Raw genomic sequence first — 17,626 nt, 5'->3', positions numbered from 1 at the left:
TGGGAACAGTTTCTCTCTACTCTGTTTAGACCCTTCATGATTTTGAATACCCCTATCAAATCTCCCTGCAACCATCTCTGTTCCAAGGAGGACAACCCCAGCTTCTCCAGTCTATCCACGTAACTAAAGTCCCTCATCCCTGGAATCATCTACATCCTCTGTAAGGCCTCCACATCTTTCCTAAAGTGCGATGCCCAGAACTGGACACAATACTCTACTTGTGGCCGAACCAGTGTTTTATAAAGGTTCATCATGACTTCCATACTTTTGTACTCTATGCCTCTATTTATAAAGCCCAAGATCCCATATACTTACTTTTTAACAATTTTCTCTACCTGCCCTGCCACCTTCAACGGTTTGTGCACATATACCCCTAGATCTGTGTTCCTGTACCCCTTTTAGAGTTGTGCCCTCTAGTTTATATTGTCACTCCTCATTCTTCCTACTGAAATGTATCACTTACCATTTTTCTGCGTTAAATTTCATCTACCACGTGTCCACCAGCCTGTCTATATCCTCTTGAAGTCTGCCACTATCCTCCTCGCTGTTTACGACCCTTCCAAGTTTTGTGTCATCTGCAAATTTTGAAATTGTGCCCTGTACACCCAAGTCCAAGTCATTAATATATATCAAAAAAAGCAGTGGTCCCAGCACCGACTCCTGGGGAACACCTCCCTCCAGTCCGAAAAACGACTGTTCACCACTGCTCTCTGTTTCCTGTCCCTTAGCCAGTCATGTATAGATGTTGCTACTGTCCCCTTTATTCCATGGGCCGCAATCTTCATGATGCCTACCACGTGGCACTTTATCAAATGCCTTTTGAAAGTCCATATACACCACATCAACTGCATTGTCCTCATCTAACCTCTCTGTTACCTCATCAAAAAATTATTTTCCCTAATCAATCCACACTCGTCCAAGTGACTGTTAATTCTGTCCCGGATTAGCGTTTCTAAAAGTTTCTCCACCACTGAGGTTAAACTGACTGGCCTATAGTTGCTTGATTTGTCTTTACACCCTTTTTTGAACAAGGGTGTAACATTTGCAATTCTCCAGTCCTCTGGCATCACCCCAGCATCTACGGATGTTTGGAAGATTATAGCCAGTGCCCCCGCAATTTCCACCCTTCCATCAGCAACCTAGGATGCATCCCATTCAGACCAGGTGACTTATCTACTTTAAGTACAGCTAACCTTTCAAGTACCTCTTCGATATCAATTTTTAGTGCATCCAGTATCTCAACTATATCTTCCTTTACTGAGACTCTGGCAGCATCTTCTGCCTTGGTAAAGACAGATGCAAAGTACTCATTTAGTACCTCGGCCATGCCCTCTGCCTCCATGCGTAGATCTCCTTCATGGTCCCTAATTGGCCCCACTCCTCCTCTTACCCATTTACTGTTTAAATGCCTATAGAAGACTTTTGGATTCCCTTTTATGTTGGCCGCCGGTCTAAACTCATACTCTCTCTTTGCCCCTCTTATTACCTTTTTCACTTTCCCTCTGAACTTCCTATATTCTGCCTGGTTCTCACTTGTGTTATCAACCTGACATCTGTCATATGCCCTTTTTTTCCACTTCATCTTACTCTCTATCTCTCTTTTGTCATCCAGGGAGCTCTGGCTTTAGTTGCCCTACCTTTCTGCCTCGTGGGAATATGCCTAGACTGTATCCGAACCATCTCCTCTTCAATTACAGTTTTGTCTGCCAATCTTTGATTCCGATTTACCCAGGCCAGATCTGTTCTCATCCCATTGAAATTGGCCCCCCTCCAATTGAGTATTTTTACTTTAGAGTGGTCCATGTCCTTTTCCATAGCTATTCTAAACTTTGATACTATGATCGCTGTTCCTCAAATGCTCCCGCTGATACTTGCTCCACTTGGCCCGCCTCATTCCCTAGAACCAAGCCCAGAAATGCCTCCTTCCTCGTTGGGCTGGAAACGTACTGGTTAAGAAAGTTATCCTGAACACATTTCAAAAATTCCTCCCCCTCTTTGCCCCTTACTATTATTGTTATCCCAGTTTATATTAGGATAGTTGAAGTCCCCAGTTATCACTACTCTATAGCTTTTGCACCTCTCTGTAATTTCCCTGCAAATTTGCTCCTCTATATCCTTCCCACTAGTTGGTGGCCTATAGAATACACCCAGTAGTGTAATGGCACCTCTTTTTTATTTCTTAATCATAATCAAATTGTTTCTGTCCTTGACCCCTCCAGAACATCCTCTCTCTCCAGTACTGCAATATTCTCCTTAATCAATACTGCCACACCCCCCTCCTTTTTTTTTCCTTCCCTGTCTTTCCTGAACACCTTGTATACAGGAATATTTAGTACCCAATCCTGCCCTTTTTGAGCCAGGACTCCGTTATTGCCATGACATCATAGTTCCATGTGGCTGTTTGCGCCTACAGTTCACCAACCTCAAAAGATAGTAATCTCCGTATTACACCGGGAGTAATACGGAGATTACTACCTTTTGAGGTGTTGCTTCTTAATCTCTTCCCTAACTCCCTAAAATCTGCCTGCACGAACTCATCCCTCTTTCTACCCATGTCGTTGGTACCGATATGGACCACGGCCTCTGGCTGTTAATGTGTCCCCCCCCCCCCCCCCACCCCTCCAGAATGTTCCGCAGTTTTTACAGTTTAAGCTGAGAAATTCTTCCTTATGTATCAATTTTACATTTACTTTAAATGTGTACCCCTGGCCTGACTTTTCTGATTTAATTTGAAGTAAAATTATGGGTCTACTTTATGTATTCCATTTAATGTTTTATATAATTCAGTGATGCTCCCCTTTAACTGTTTAGAAAAAAAGACTAGAGCAGAGCTACTGAAATGGTAGATTGTAATCTGCATCTGGCTCACCTTGTGATTGGTCTTGGCTAGTTTTTCTGCGTGGCTGCTGCCCTCAACAACACCACCAACTTGATTTTAATGTAATGAAACATCCCAAGGCGCTTCACAGGAGCTTTATCCGACAAAATTTGACACCGAGCCACATAGATATTAGGACAGGTGACCGAAAGCTCGGTCAAAGAGGTGGGTTTTAAGGAACGACTTGAAGAAGTAGAGAGAGGTGGAGAGGTTAGGGAGGGAACTCCAGAGTTTAGGGCATAGGCAGCTGAAGGCACAGCCACCAATGGTGGAGCGAAGGAAATTGGGGATGCACAAGAGGCCAGAATTGCAGAGATCTCAGAGGGTTGTATGGCTGCATGAGTTTACAGAGATAGGGAGAGCCGAGGCCATGGAGGGATTTGAACACAAGGATTTTACAATCGTGGCATTGCTGGACCAGGAGCTAATGTAGGTCAGCAAACACGGGGGTGATGGGCGAGTGGGACTTGGTGCAAGTTAGGATGCAGGCAGCAGAGTTTTGGATGAGTTCAAGTTTACGGAGGGTGGTAGGTGGAAGGCTAGCCCTCGACCATGTCGGTCCCATTTCTCGCACTTCTGCCCTCACCCCTTCCCCTCCCTCCCGGAACCATGATAGGGTCCCTGTTGACTTCACCTTCCACACCACCAGCATCCACATGTATCTTCCTCCGCCATTTCAGCCACCACTAGTGCGATGCCACCACCAACTCTTCCACTCCCCTCCCCTTTTCGCATTCCAAAGGGACTGCTCCCTCTGAGACACCCTGGTCCACTCTTCCAACACCCGCTCTCCTCCCCGTGGCACCTTCCTGTGCGAGTGCAGGAGATGCAACACCTGCCCTTTCACCTCCTCCCTTCCCATTGTCCAGGGCCCCAAACACTCCTTCCAGGTGAAACAGCGATTTGCTTGTACTTGTTTCAATTTAGTATACTGTAGTCACTGCACGCAATGCGGCCTTCTCTACATTGGGAAGACCAAACGCAGATTGGGTGATCGCTTTGCGGAACACCTCCGCTCAGTTCGCAAGCGTGACCCTGACCTGCTGGTTGCTTGCCGTTTTAATCCTCCTTCCCACTCTGACCGCTCTATCCTCGGCCTCTTACACTGTTCCAGTGAAGCCCAACGGAAGCTCAAGGAACAGCACCTCATCTTTCATTTCGGCACTTTGCAACTTTCTGGACTCAACATTGATTTCAATAACTTCAGATCATAACCACTGTTCCCATTTTTTTTTAGACAAACAAGTGCTGGTAATGGTTCTAAGGTTGTTTTCTACAGCTCCACTAGACCCATCTTTTGTTCCTTTACTTGTCCCATTACCACCTTTGCCTTGCATCATCATCCCTTTTGTCATATAATCACTCCTGCCCTCCACCCTTTCAGAGACTCTCCCTTTTGTTCTTTCCTCACCCCCCCCCCCCTTCCTCCTGGCTCTGTACTTGCTTAAAAATGGTTTAATCTTCAACTTCTCCCAGTTCTGACGAAGGGTCATAGACCTGAAACATAAACTCTGTTTCTTTCTCCACAGATGCTGCCTGACTTAATGAGTGTTTCCAACATTTTCTGTTTTTATAGTGTCTGTGTTTGATTTACATCTAATCCCATTTCTCTCCTCTTTACAAACACTAGTTTTATTTTTAAATGTTTATCTAATGCCCTTTTAAATATGTTGACAGCTTCATTAGCTATTTGTACTAATTCATTCCATGTTTAATAACCGTTTGCATTTTTTTTTACATTTCTTCTAACTTCCCCCTTTATGCCTCTAGTACTAATCCTAAATTTATGTCCATGTCACTTGGGACCACCACCACCTGCACGTTCCCCTCCAAGTCACACACCATCCCGACTTGGAAATATATCGCCGTTCATCGTCGCTGGGTCAAAATCCTGGAACTCCCTAACAGCATTGTGGGAGAACCTTCACCACACGGACTGCAGCGGTTCAAGAAGGCGGCTCACCACCACCTTCTCGAGGGCAATTGGGAATGGGCAATAAATGCTGGCCTTGCCAGCGACGCCCACGTCCCATGAACGAATAAAAAAAAATATTAGTACAAAATGAAATATCTCATCTGGTGTGTCTGAATGGCAAGTTGTGAAATATCTTGTTGTACTGAGTATGTGTTTTTTGGAGCTGTCCAATTTGTGAAGTATATAGCCAGACTCCTTCAATAACAAATACTAGATTTTATCTCTTGACTTTAACAAAGTGGTATGTCATAAGTAAACATAACCACTGCACTACTGTTTGTCTGTTTCTTATTACATTTCTCTAAGGGTGTCTGGAAATTTATATAGACCACTGCCTTATGTTTTTGATATTTTGTGTGCAAAGATAAACTATAATCGGGTCATTATTGTTCTGTGTAACCACTAGAATAATTTTGTAGGCCAGTACAAGAATTGCAAATCTTCACATTAGTCACATTTCTGATGTATCTATTGTTTTGTGAATTAAGTGTATTACCAGACACATGCAGTTGTGATGATCTGGTACCCAAACTAGTTCAAATCATCAGAACTCTGAAGCTGTGTTTTTATTTTCCAAACTATTCTGTATGTACCTCCTGTTGCACTCCCAGATAGCCCATGGAAAGTTTGACATCATCAGAAACTCTCTGCAAATATTTAACCCACTTTCAGGAACTCCCTACAACTACTGACACCTTCCTGGGGACTCCCTGTCCTAATAATAACAACTTGTATTTATATAGTGCCTTTTAAAGTAGTAAAATGTCCCAAGGCGCTTCACAGGAGCATAATCAAATAAAATTTGACACGGAACCACATTACAAATTAGGACAGGCGACCAAAAGCTTGGTTAATGAGGTAGATTTTAAGGAGCCTCTTAATGGAGGAGAACGAGGTGCAGGTCTGTGGAGGGGATTCCAGAGCTTAGGGCCTGGACAGCGGAAGGCACGGCCGTCATGATGGAGCAATGAAAATCGGGGGTGCACAAGAAGCCAGAATTGGAAGAGCGCAGAGATCAGGGGGTTGTAGGGCTGGAGGAGGTTACAGAGTTGGGGAGGGGCGAGGCCATGGAGGGATTTGAAAACTAGGAAGAGAATTTTAAAATCGAGGAGTCGCTGGACTGGGAGCCGATGTAGGTCAGTGAGCACAGGGTTGATGGGTGAATGGAACTTGGCATGAATTAGGATACGGGCAGTAGAGGTTTGGATGAGTTCAAGTTTATGGAGGGTGCAAGGTGGGAGGCAGGCCAGGTCGGCATTGGAATAGTCGAGTCTAGAGGTAACAGTGGCATGAATGAGGGTTTCAGCAGCAGATGAGCTAAGACAGGGGCGGAGACTGACGATATTACGGAGGTGAAAGTAGGTGGCCTTGGTGTTGGAGAGGATATGTGGTCAGAAGCTCAGCTCAGAGTCAAATAGGACGTCAAGGTTTCAAAAGATGGTGTCAGCTATCCAAAGGAAAACCGTGTTTCTGTTGCTGTACACTTAATAACATTTCGTCCCAATAGTAAGGTACTACTAGCAAATAAAGATATTTGATGATAGACAGAATTCTGATGTCCCTTTTTGAAAACTTGAGCTATAAAGTTGTATTGCAGCCTATAACTTCAAATCATCTTTTGTTCTCCGTAATGAAAGTTTTTTTATAGTGCTCCTAGTTTCTATTCCTTTCCCAGAAATGACACCCTTATGACCCTGCAGCCTATCTTGTTAGGTTTTTCGTTGAGCAGTCTTAATTGCAGTGTAGCAGCTGAGCATTGTTGTGTGACAGGAAGTCATTTTACTGGAAGGCCTATGGTCACATGCAATTGAGTGCTTCTGTTTGTTAACAAATATGTTTTACCAGGCTGTGTTTCCATTTTTAGAACTATATATTTTTTTTAAGTTGCACACTAATTGTAGAGCAGATCTTTTGCTGCATGTATTGAAAATGACCATTAATTGTGGATTATTTCTTGATTAACCTGTCTGTTCCTTCTACCCTGGTGTGGAGATCAGATGGAGAGCATTTTGTAGCATCTACTAACAATTGCTGTAGACAGCGAAACACAAAAAAAATCCTTAGATTAAATTACAGAAGCCAAAACAAATGTTTTGGCTGCTGATCGCTTGGCATATTGAGCTTATTTATTTGAGATCAGTGCTTATCTATCTATCTAAAGAATGACAAAAGGAATTAAACTGATTTAGCAGACCAGCATGGCAGATGGGATGGGTGGGAAATCCCTGAGGCTGTCCCTAGAAGTTTGTGCTTTTTTTCCCCCTTCATTCTCAGGATGTGGGCATCACTGGCAAGACTGGCATTTATTGCCCATCCCTAGTTGCCCTGAGATGGTGGTGGTGGGCCACCTTCTTGAACCGTTAGTACTATCAAGCCACTACAAAGCTGAGTGGTTTGTCAGGCCACTTCAAAGGGCAGTAAATATATAATATATAAAAAATCTGGAAATTTAAGATATCTGTAAAAAGTGACCATGAAGCTGTCAGATTGTTGTTGTAAAAGCCAACTGGTTCACTAATGTCATTTTAGGGAAGGAAACTTGCTATTCTTACTTGTCCCACACCAACGTGATTGTCTCTTTACTGCCCTTTGAAATGGCCTGACAAACCACTCAGCTTTGTAGTGGCTTGATACTACCAACGGTTCAAGAAGGTGGCCCATCACCACCATCTCAGGGCAACTAAGGATGGGCAATAAATGCCAGTCTTGCCAGTGATGCCCACATCCTGAGAATGAAGGGGGAAACAAAAAGCACAAACTTGCTACTTCTACTTGAAGGGCAGAGAAAGCATCAACCATCTTTGCCCCTTACCCTCCTGCAAGCCAGATCCCAGCCTGTTCCTCACCATCACAGTCTTCAGTCTTAAACTGCACAAAATTTTGGTATTTGATTGTAGAAAGTTAGCTGTTATGGTACTACATGAACTTGGATGGTCCCAGAATTTAATCTCTCCAGGCAAGCCCTGTTTTTTTGATACCATGCTGGTGTCAGACTGCGACCTCAACGGCCACAATGGTACCTGACCTTCAGATCTTAACTTAGCCCCACAGGCACATCCAAGTACCACTCTCCAGGGGTGTTCCTAAAGCAAAGTTTGCATTAGTGTTCCAAACTCCCCATACTCATGAACTGAATCTAATATTCCCTTCTGCACATATTTGGTTGTTGGTCCAGACCTGAGCTTCTCTGCCTCTCCATGTGCCTCTTTTCTGCTCTCACTTATTGACATCTTCAGCCTTATTGAAACTTGACTTACAGATTGATGGTAACTCTTTTCCTCTCCAGGGCCACCCTGACTGACAACCAGTTACACCGCTTCATCCTCCATAAAGGTGTACCACTTTTCTCTGGTGCTTATCTTGGCTTGTCCACTATTCCTCTGACACTTTCACTGTGTTCAAACACTATACTCTCTACTACCCTTCCTATCTCTTGTTCAAGATCCTCATTTTTCACCTCCACTGCCCCAAGGTCTCCTTGCTGAAATCTTCTCCCTTCTGTTTTCATTTGGTGCCTGTACCGAATGTCTCATAAAAGTCGTAGCCATAGAATCTCCTGCAATAGCTTCAGTTCTCACTCCTGCACTGTTACCTCTGGAGTCCCCCTAGGATCTATCCTTGGTCCTGTTCTAATTGACCCTGAGCTGAGCTTCTGACCCCATATCCTCTCCACCAAGACTGCTTACTTCCACCTCTGTAATATCTCCCGTCTCCGCCCCTGCCTCAGCCCATCTGCTGCTGAAACCCTCATCCATGCTTTTGTTACCTCCAGACTCAACTATTCCAATGGTCTCTTGCCCGGTCTCCCACCCTGCCTCCTCCGTAAACTTGAGCTCATCCAAAACTCTGCTGCCCATATCCTAATTCGAACCGTCCCATCTACCCATCACCTCTTTGCTCGCTGACCTAAATTGGCTCCCGGTCCAGGAACGCCTGAAATTTAAAATTATCATCTTTGTGTTCAAATCCCTCAATGACCTTGCCCCTTGTTATCTCTGTAACCTTCTCCAGCCCTACAACCCTCCGAGAACTCTGCATTCTTCCAATTCTGGCCTGTTGTGCATCTCTGATTTCCTTCGCCCCACCATTGGCAGCCGTGCCTTTCAGCTGTCTAGGCCCTAAGCACTGGAATTCCCTCCCTATACCTCTCCACCTCTCTCTTTCCTTTAAGACTCTTTTTAAAATATAACTATTTGACCAAGCTTTTGGTCTCCTGTCCTAATATATCCTTTTTTTGGCTCGGTGTCAAATTTTGGCTGATAACGCTTCTGTGAAGTGCCTTGTGATGTTTTACTATGTTAAAGGGGCTATATAAATGCAAGTTGTTTTCTCCTCACCTTGGTGATCTTAACCTTTGACATCCTTGCCCTCCTCTTGATTTCCATGTAAGCTCTCCTGCCCGCACCCATAGCTACCTGACTCATCGTGATATGAGGACCTACTATCTTACATATCTCAATCATTGATGGGGCTATTTTTGATTATTTTCTCATCCATATTCCACATCTCCTTGCCTGTTTGAACTCTTCCACCCTCTTGTTCTTTACTACTCCCTTTAAAAACACACCCATAATCTTTCCTCTAACTACAGCCTATCTCCAAACTACTCTATTTTCTCCCAATTCCTTAAACACTCAACAAAGTGTTTGCCTGTCCTACCACTCCTTTTTGAATTCCTGCAATCCATTAACGTTCCCAGTTGTGCCTCTGGTTAAATCTGGAGGTGTGCAACTTCAGCATCTTGTTCAATTCAAAATTTGAATTTCTTGCCCATGTCCAATCTGTTGCCAAGACCACTTTTATCCATCTCTGGAACATGGCCTACTTAAACTCTTACCTCCCAACAGCTGCTGATAACTCAAATCCATGCCTTTTATTACTTTGAGAATTGACCTCTGCAATACTCTCTTCACCAGTCTCCTTCATTCCCCGCCCCCCCCCCCCCCCCACCCGACCCACATAATCTTCAGTAAATGCAGAACACTGTGGCTTGTCGTCTTTCCCACACACAGTTCAGCACGTTCATCACCTCGTAGCTCTTGCAACTTGGCAAGGATAGTGTACCCCAGAAATTCAGTTTCAAGATTTTTGCTCCGAATCCCTCCATGTCTTTGCAGCACCCTATTTGAGCAATCCTCTCCATCCTCTAACGCCAGATTTTTTTTTTTAGCCACTGAGCCCTGCCCTGTGGAATTCTCTCCCCAAATTACTTTGCCTTATTGTCTCCCTCCCTCCCTGCCTTCAAAATCATCCTAAAATGTTTCCTTTGACAGTACCTTTGGTCTTCTCCCTAAAATTTTCCTGTTTGATGTTCACCTTGTTAAGTGCTCTCAGATGTCTTTTGCTAACTTAAGGAGTAGCTTTTTAAATACATTTTTATATATTTGGATACATGGAAGTGGTTACAAGGCTGTATTCTAATATTGGGATTTGGATGACTGCTTTAAACTACTGAAGCTTTGATTCCATGGCTTATGATGTCCTCTGAAATCCTGAATTAGATTGTTGCACTGTAATTACTCCCATATATCCAATGAAAGCAAATTACTGCTGTATTGTAGTATCAGTGTTCCCAATTTTAAACACGCTTTATAAGTATCTAAGGGGGTTGGAGAAATGTCTTCAAACTTCAGAAGAATTTAAATTTCAATTCCAATTTATTATGTGCACATTTCTTCACTAGAGGATAGGACTACTCTATTGTAACTTTCCAAGCTCCTGAATTAAATTTTTGCCATAATCCTGAAAATTATATTTGTTGTGCTAGCTTCAGCAGGGTAAGGATTTTTCAAACTATATAGTGAGCACTAAAATGGTTTAGGGCACATTAAATTGATATTTTCTCCTTTTTGAATGTTGCAGCAGAAATTGTTCTTAGAGCTGAACCTCATTTACGAGCACTGTTCGGAAGACTGTGATGGCTTGGTGGCTGTAATGATAGATGATTATACTTCCATTCAGAGAGTTGTTGGCAGCTCTGAGTGATTCATCAGATGGTGTGTCAGACTGTGCTGTTCTTGCCCGTTAGGGATGGTGTGAAATCGATGCAAGGGATTGAAAATAATCAGACAGGGAGCTCAGTGCAGAAATTCTGAGTGGGAGTTTGCAGGTTCAGCTTCAGTTACTTCCTTAAAGGAGCACTGGCCTGGGAGCAGTCTGGTTGCCAGCCCAGCCCCTTGGCAGCAGAAGTGACAGTCCAGGTAGACTGAAGAATAGAGATAACTGGTTTATCTTAGAAAAATCAATTATTTAAATTCTTTTAATATTTATAGAATTCTAATGTTTGAGAAATATATCTAGACCTTTATTAATGCAAACATATGGGAGTGATGAGTCAATTTTAACTTTTTATTGAGGCTTTGAGCTTTGTTTCTTATCTAAGCACAGAAATACTGTTCAGTGCACATATGTAGTGTTGAACAAGCAAGTTGCAGCTCCCACTTTCTCCTGGTTGCATTGCCAATGTTGTACATTTTGACACATCCCAGTCTGAAGCCAGAACCTCCCCCACTCCAAAATCTGTGTTGTACGTTACCCAGTGCCACTAGACTGTACTACAGCAATTATTGAGGCTTCTTGGATGTTGCCTTTCCATCTCGGGAGTAAAGTAAACTTTTCTCCTCTTCCTATTGCTTCTCCTGACCTAAAAACATTCTATCCCCCAGTGCTGTGGCACTCCTCATATTGTGATGAGTGCAAATAATTTCTTTTTGGAAAGGAGGTGAGAGAAATTGATTCTTACTATTGTAAACAACACTTTTACACTTCCCTGTACAGCTCATTTAGTTTGAGAAGGAGAAGAAGAAGCTGGGAAGAAATTAAGGTTACAATTGAGTCCCCATTCCCGGTTTTCATCCTTCTTTACCCTATATTCATAGACAACGATTAGGGAAAGTAAACTCCAGTATATATTTGGGGTAAGGAATGAGCACTTCCAAGACCAATGGTGGAGCCAGTGGGTGAGATGGGGTCTGATGGAGTCATGACATCCACCTCCCCCTTCCAAAATCACTGAGTTCAGCCAATTTTGTTTTGCAGTTTTGGCCAAATCCTGACAATAATTTACTCAATTTTTACACTTTCGCTTGTGATCGTTTTAAGTCTGACTGAGCAGCCACATGGCATTGGAGGTCGTGGTGGTGACTGATTTGTACCAAGTGAACCAAACCTTCCCTTCCCCCCATCATTCAACCTTACCTCTGCCCTTTTTTGCGAAGTGTGGTATGCAGAAGATCTGGAGTGTGCAGGTTGAACTGTCTTTCAGTAGTTTTTGGTGGTGGTGGTTTAAGCCAGGAGCTGAGTGTGCTTGAAATGTGCTCACCTTTCCAATGGTAATGACTGGTACTTTGTATCATTTGGAAATAAGTGATGTGTGAATGGTCATCACTGAAGAAGGTTAAAGGTCAGGATCAGAGAAGCTTGAGCACAAAATAAATGTAATCCTTTACTGAAAAACATCAATCACGGCAAAACATGGTATTGAACCCAATGTGTTCTGAACTGTATAGAGCAAATGGAATGTACGGCTACATGTACAAGAAAACAGAATTCTAATTTTGGAAAAATGGCAGAATGCATGTTATGGGTGCTTCTAGGAAATGGTGTGAACAATCTATTTTGATTTTTTTTTAAAAAGGCTTTGCGGTAGTACTTCATGTACAGTTCTGACTGAGAATATTGTGAGAATTGTACAAAGAATTTAAAAGGGGGCCTGAGAGTGAATGTAGAGTAGTAGGGGTAAGTGTCATGAGGTGAACCCTAACAGTTTTTCCTTTAAGCACAATGGCGATTTAATTCTTTAGTTATTAATTCTCGTTTGAAAATTTCTAAGGTCAGTAAGATTTTAATTTAAGCAACATATACACTGCTTAGGAAACATGGCTTGAGCTGGTCTGAAACATTGAAATTGTGGGAAGCTTAATACTGAATGTAACAAGATCGGTACAATTGATCGAAATATCTATCTTTCAGGTAGACAGTGTCAATGTGAGTTTAAAATTGTTTCAGCTAGCTGTATCCTTAAAGGAATCCCTTTGTCTTTGTGTCAGAGGAGTAGCCAATATATACAAAACTGACCAGGAACCCTGCATATTTCCAAATGAAATTTGGCAAGTCTCCTTTTACTGCTATTGCCTGAACTCAGAAACTTAATTTAGGCCAAAGATAGATTGGAGTTTGGACAGTCTTTCTTTGAAATGTTAATATATGTGAGTGTGCAGATGGGGGAAGAGATAAATTCAACATCTGATGGCTGACCCATCTATATATATATATATATATATATATATATATATGAAATGTGGGTGATGGTCTGGGGTGGACAAATGTAAGGAATCTTACAACACCAGGTTATAGTCCAACAGTTTTATTTGAAAATCACAAGCTTTTGGAGCTCACCTGACGAAGGAGGTAAGCTCCGAAAGCTTGTGATTTTCAAATAAAACTGTTGGACTATAACCTGGTGTTGTAAGATTCCTTACCTATATATATGGTCTTGTGAGATACCGTTAGGATAGCTGCTCTAAACGACTCCTAGTGTTGCTCTTTATTGATTTATTTTCCTGCAAATTATTTCTATATCATGATACTTAAACCTTTTACTGTTCTAAAGTATGGTGATCTAGAGACAGCTTAAAATGTCTTATTTTGTTGGGAGTATAAAGGTCTTAGATTATATATATATCGGGAAGTCTGCGAAAGACTGTTTCATTCAAAAGTCTTGCCGATTATCCTAGTAAGAAATGTGGTCTAAAGAATATTTTAACCCCTTGTGGACTGATTCTGGTTTTTATTATTTTAATTGTTGTACTTCAAGTTTCTTGCTGCATTTTTGCTGCTTCCACACACTGTCCTGCTTGTAAATAGATTTGACTATTAGTTTACCTTATACGCTTTAGTCTGGTGCTATTTAATGTCTTTCAGAGTAGACCGGAGAATGTGGTGGCCATCCCACATGTTCTCTGGTGAACTGTACTGTTGGCAAGTTAGTCCCACAACCTGCTATCCCGCATATGCCTACTTTATAGCAGTGATTACACTTCAAAAATACTCCATTGGCTGTGAAGTGCTTCGGGATGTCTTGAGGACATAAAAGGGGCTGCATAAATGCTCGCTTTTGCTTGCGCTTTATTTTTTCTCTCTCGCTCTTTTTATCTTCTTCCTCACACTTTTTAAAAATCTTTATTTTTTTTAATCTTTCTCACTTTTTTTTATCCTCCTCACACTCTCTCTCTCTCTCTCTCTCTCACTGTTTTCTCTATAAAGGCATGGGTTTTGGTTCAACTGAGATTGTGCTAATGGAAAATGCCGTGAACACGGGAGAAGGGTTGGGAGAAAGCCTGAACTTGTAACACTGAGCATCTTTCTTGTATCGGGCACACACCACCATTATAATTTATGAAAATATTTGAAATTTCTTGTAATTCAGTATTTACAGTCCTGTGAGATACCGTTTGGATAGCTGCTCTAAACAACTCCTAGTGTTGCTCTTTATTGATTTATTTTCCTGCAAATTATTGAGGTATTTCTATATCTTGATACTTAAACCTTTTACTGTTCTAAAGTATGGTGATCCAGAGACAGCTTAAAATGTCTTATTTTGTTGGGAGGAGTATAAAGGTCCTATTTTGAAGTTGCGTGAGGGATGTTGGGACTTCTGTTGGTTTAATTGAGGTGATATGTATCTTCTCTCAGTAACTTATGCCCTTGCACTATTATAATTGTGTTTTATTTTTGCTGCTGTTTTAGTTTCGGCCCCTAATAAGAAGAATAAATTCATTGTGAAAATCTAATTTAGGGAACTGGGTGAATCTCATGGTTTAGCCCTCCTGAGAACAACCCAAGGTGGTAGAATAACATTGTTGGCTCCAGTACAAGAGTTGGAGTAATACAACACTCCAGAATCCAAAGCATGGCACGATGTAGATTGAAGCCACTCTATTACCTACCAGCAGGATTCTGACCCTCTGCATTATTGGTATGAAAAAGAAAAGAAAAACTTACATTTATATAGCGCATTTCACGACCTCAGGATATCCCAAAGTGCTTTACAGCTAATGAAGTACTTTGAAGTGTAGTCAATGTTGTATGTTGGGAGCTAGAGATGCGTGGCCTTGTTTTGACTGCTGCGCACAGTTGAGTTGTGGATCTGTCTGTGCACATCCAGTGATGCTCCATGGACTGGTGTACATCAAGTAGAGTTTATCAGAATGAATGAGGTGGCTTTTTTTTTCTGCTCCAGATTTGGCTCCTCTCCTGAAGACGCTGATTTGTGCTGGGATACAATTCCACGATTGCCAGTTGCCCGCCGACGTTTTAATCAAATAGCTATTTTTGATGTGCGAGACTAGATGGTGAACATTAGCAGGCTATTCAACCACTTTGGGCTTCACAGCTGAGCCCAAACCTGCCCTCCTTGAATATCTGGTGTCACTAAAAAAGGATCAGGAGCAAAGATCTAGACCTTGATTTCAACTCCGGGTGGAGAGACTCACCGGCTGCCCCAGAAATAAGGCCTGGGCCATTTTAACTCCTGGGCCACATTTAAATTCTGCTGGCTGATTTTCCTGTCCATTGTAGGCAGGGAAATGGTGGATAATCATGCAGTCCGGAGGCTGCCCACTGACACCAGGTAGGTGGTGGGATCGGCTGCTGGGGCATTCTCGCGGGGTTCTCGTAATTGGGAAGGGGTGGAGGAATCCGCAGGAGCCCTAGGCTTTCTTTGTGGGGCTGGCAGAGCATTTCTGCTCCACCTGGCCCCATAAGGAAAGTAAAAAAGAAACACTTGCCTGTTTGGGCCTCTTCTGGCCCCGGTCCTCTTCCCTGCTGACTTTGTGTGGCGGGAAAGCTACTACGTCTTCCTGAGTAGGCCATCGAGTTAATGTTGCAGTTGAGTCCTGATGATGTCGTATGGACCTGACTGCTTTAGGCACCTATCCTTGCCACCTGCTCAGTAGCGCAGGTTAAAATCGGGAACAGTCCAGGGCAGGTAAATAATCTGGGTGATTTTTAACTGCCCTGTATGGTTTCTGCCGGGAAGGTAGGGTTAAAATGTAGAGGATTAAAGTATCTTTAGGACCCAGTGGAATCTTGTAAACTGCTTTTAACTTGTGCCTCCCCTTTAATTATAGATGGTAATTTGATCACAATTGCTGGTACAGTTCATGCACAAATCTGGTCCTGTAAGAAGAGAACTAATTAAAATGCCCTTATTTGCTGAGTTACGTCAGCTCAGACCATACAATGCTGTAATTCTGTACTCCTTTATAATTGTTCAGAAGCGTTAACTGAAACAATAGCTGTAGCTTGTAAAGTAAATGACTGGGAACATTTCTTTATTTTTGGAATTTGTGTGTAATTGACTCCACTTGTATGGAGGGAAATGAGAAAAGCACTCTGATAACTCTCTGGGTCATTGCACTGTGTGATGTTGAACTGAACCATGTTGAAAATAAGGTCTGTTGCTTGATCCATGGTCTTTGCTAAATTAGGGTGGCTATGAGATTGCTACAGTTGGTGTCATATCCCCAGGCTAGGGAGGGGGAGAAAACTAACTGGGTTACCAGTTGTTGATCACTATTAATAACCCTGCCTCCATTTGTATAAGTCTTGTGTCAGAATAGGATCAAGCTCAACTGTGATGGTTCCTCACAGTTGAAATAGCCCAGGATACCCACATCTTAACCTGCTACATCAAGAATGCCCGCTTGTTGGAGGGCCACCCTGGGTCTAGAATGAAACTGGCATTGGGCCAAATCTTGCTGGAATGGGGCATCTCATGGCTTGCGCCATTAATTAGACTTCCCTGCACCCTTAATGCCCTGAACTTGCTGGCCAAATTGAGCATTAATAACGGCGTGTGTCGTTAACACGCTGTTATTTTTACAGGAAGACTTGGACTATTATTGTGCTGCAGCCATCACCTGAACTGGTGGTCTCCAACCTTTCCTCCAGTGCAGTACCACCTGTTCTACAAAACTAAATACTAACTCTTCTGTTCATCGTCCCATAGGACTATGCGTGTTCCCTTATCCATGCCTTTGTCACCTCCAGACTCGACTATTCCAATGCTCTCTTGGACAGTCCCATCCTCCACCTTCTGTAAACATCAGCTCATCCAAAACTCTGCTGCCTGTATCTTATCCTGCATCAAGTCCTGCTCGCCCTTGGCTTGTGTCCTTGTTGACCTACAGTGGCTCCCGCTCCCCCAATATCCCAAATTTAAAATTCTCATCCTGGTCTTTTTAAATCTTCTGTGCCCGCACACTTCCCTATCTCTGTAACCTCCTCCAGTGCTACAAACACTCTCTGTTCTCTTGACTCAGGGCTGTTGTGCAAGTCCCCTTCTGTCATCCCACCATTGGCAGCTGTGCCTTCAGCTGCTTAGGCCCCATGGTCTGGAATTCTCTCCCTAAACTCCCCTCCCTCTCCACTTTCATTGCTTCCTTTAAGACACACATCTTTGATCAAGCTTTTGGTGACCCCCTTCTAATAACGTCTTCTTTGCCTCTGTATCTATTTTTAAATTTTTGATTATGACTTTGAAGCACTTAAGGATGTTTTTCTACAGTGAAGGTGTTACATAAATGATCCATCCTTCCACTTACTTATGGTGGCAGTGGATATTAGGAATTGATGCTATGTATTTCGATGCAGTAATCTCTAAATTGATGACAACCATTGTAAATATTTAGTTTGAGTTCCTCTTTAATATTTTTGGTTCATATGTGAAATACTGCACTTTCAGTGGTTCCCTATTCTAATTATTCACCTTA

At 42.6% G+C, this 17,626-nt stretch overlaps 1 protein-coding gene across 1 annotated transcript in view; it reads left to right on the top strand.

Moving 5' to 3' along the window:
* Positions 1-17,626, top strand: part of acsl1a (acyl-CoA synthetase long chain family member 1a) — a 145,439-nt gene that overhangs the window by 1,057 nt on the left and 126,756 nt on the right. The gene's annotated exons all lie outside the window — the stretch shown is intronic.

Source organism: Heptranchias perlo, chromosome 4, assembly GCF_035084215.1.
Source record: "Heptranchias perlo isolate sHepPer1 chromosome 4, sHepPer1.hap1, whole genome shotgun sequence".
Taxonomy (NCBI): domain Eukaryota; kingdom Metazoa; phylum Chordata; class Chondrichthyes; order Hexanchiformes; family Hexanchidae; genus Heptranchias; species Heptranchias perlo.
The sequence above is the reverse complement of the archived record's forward strand: the minus strand, read 5'-3'. Positions and strand labels throughout refer to the sequence as shown.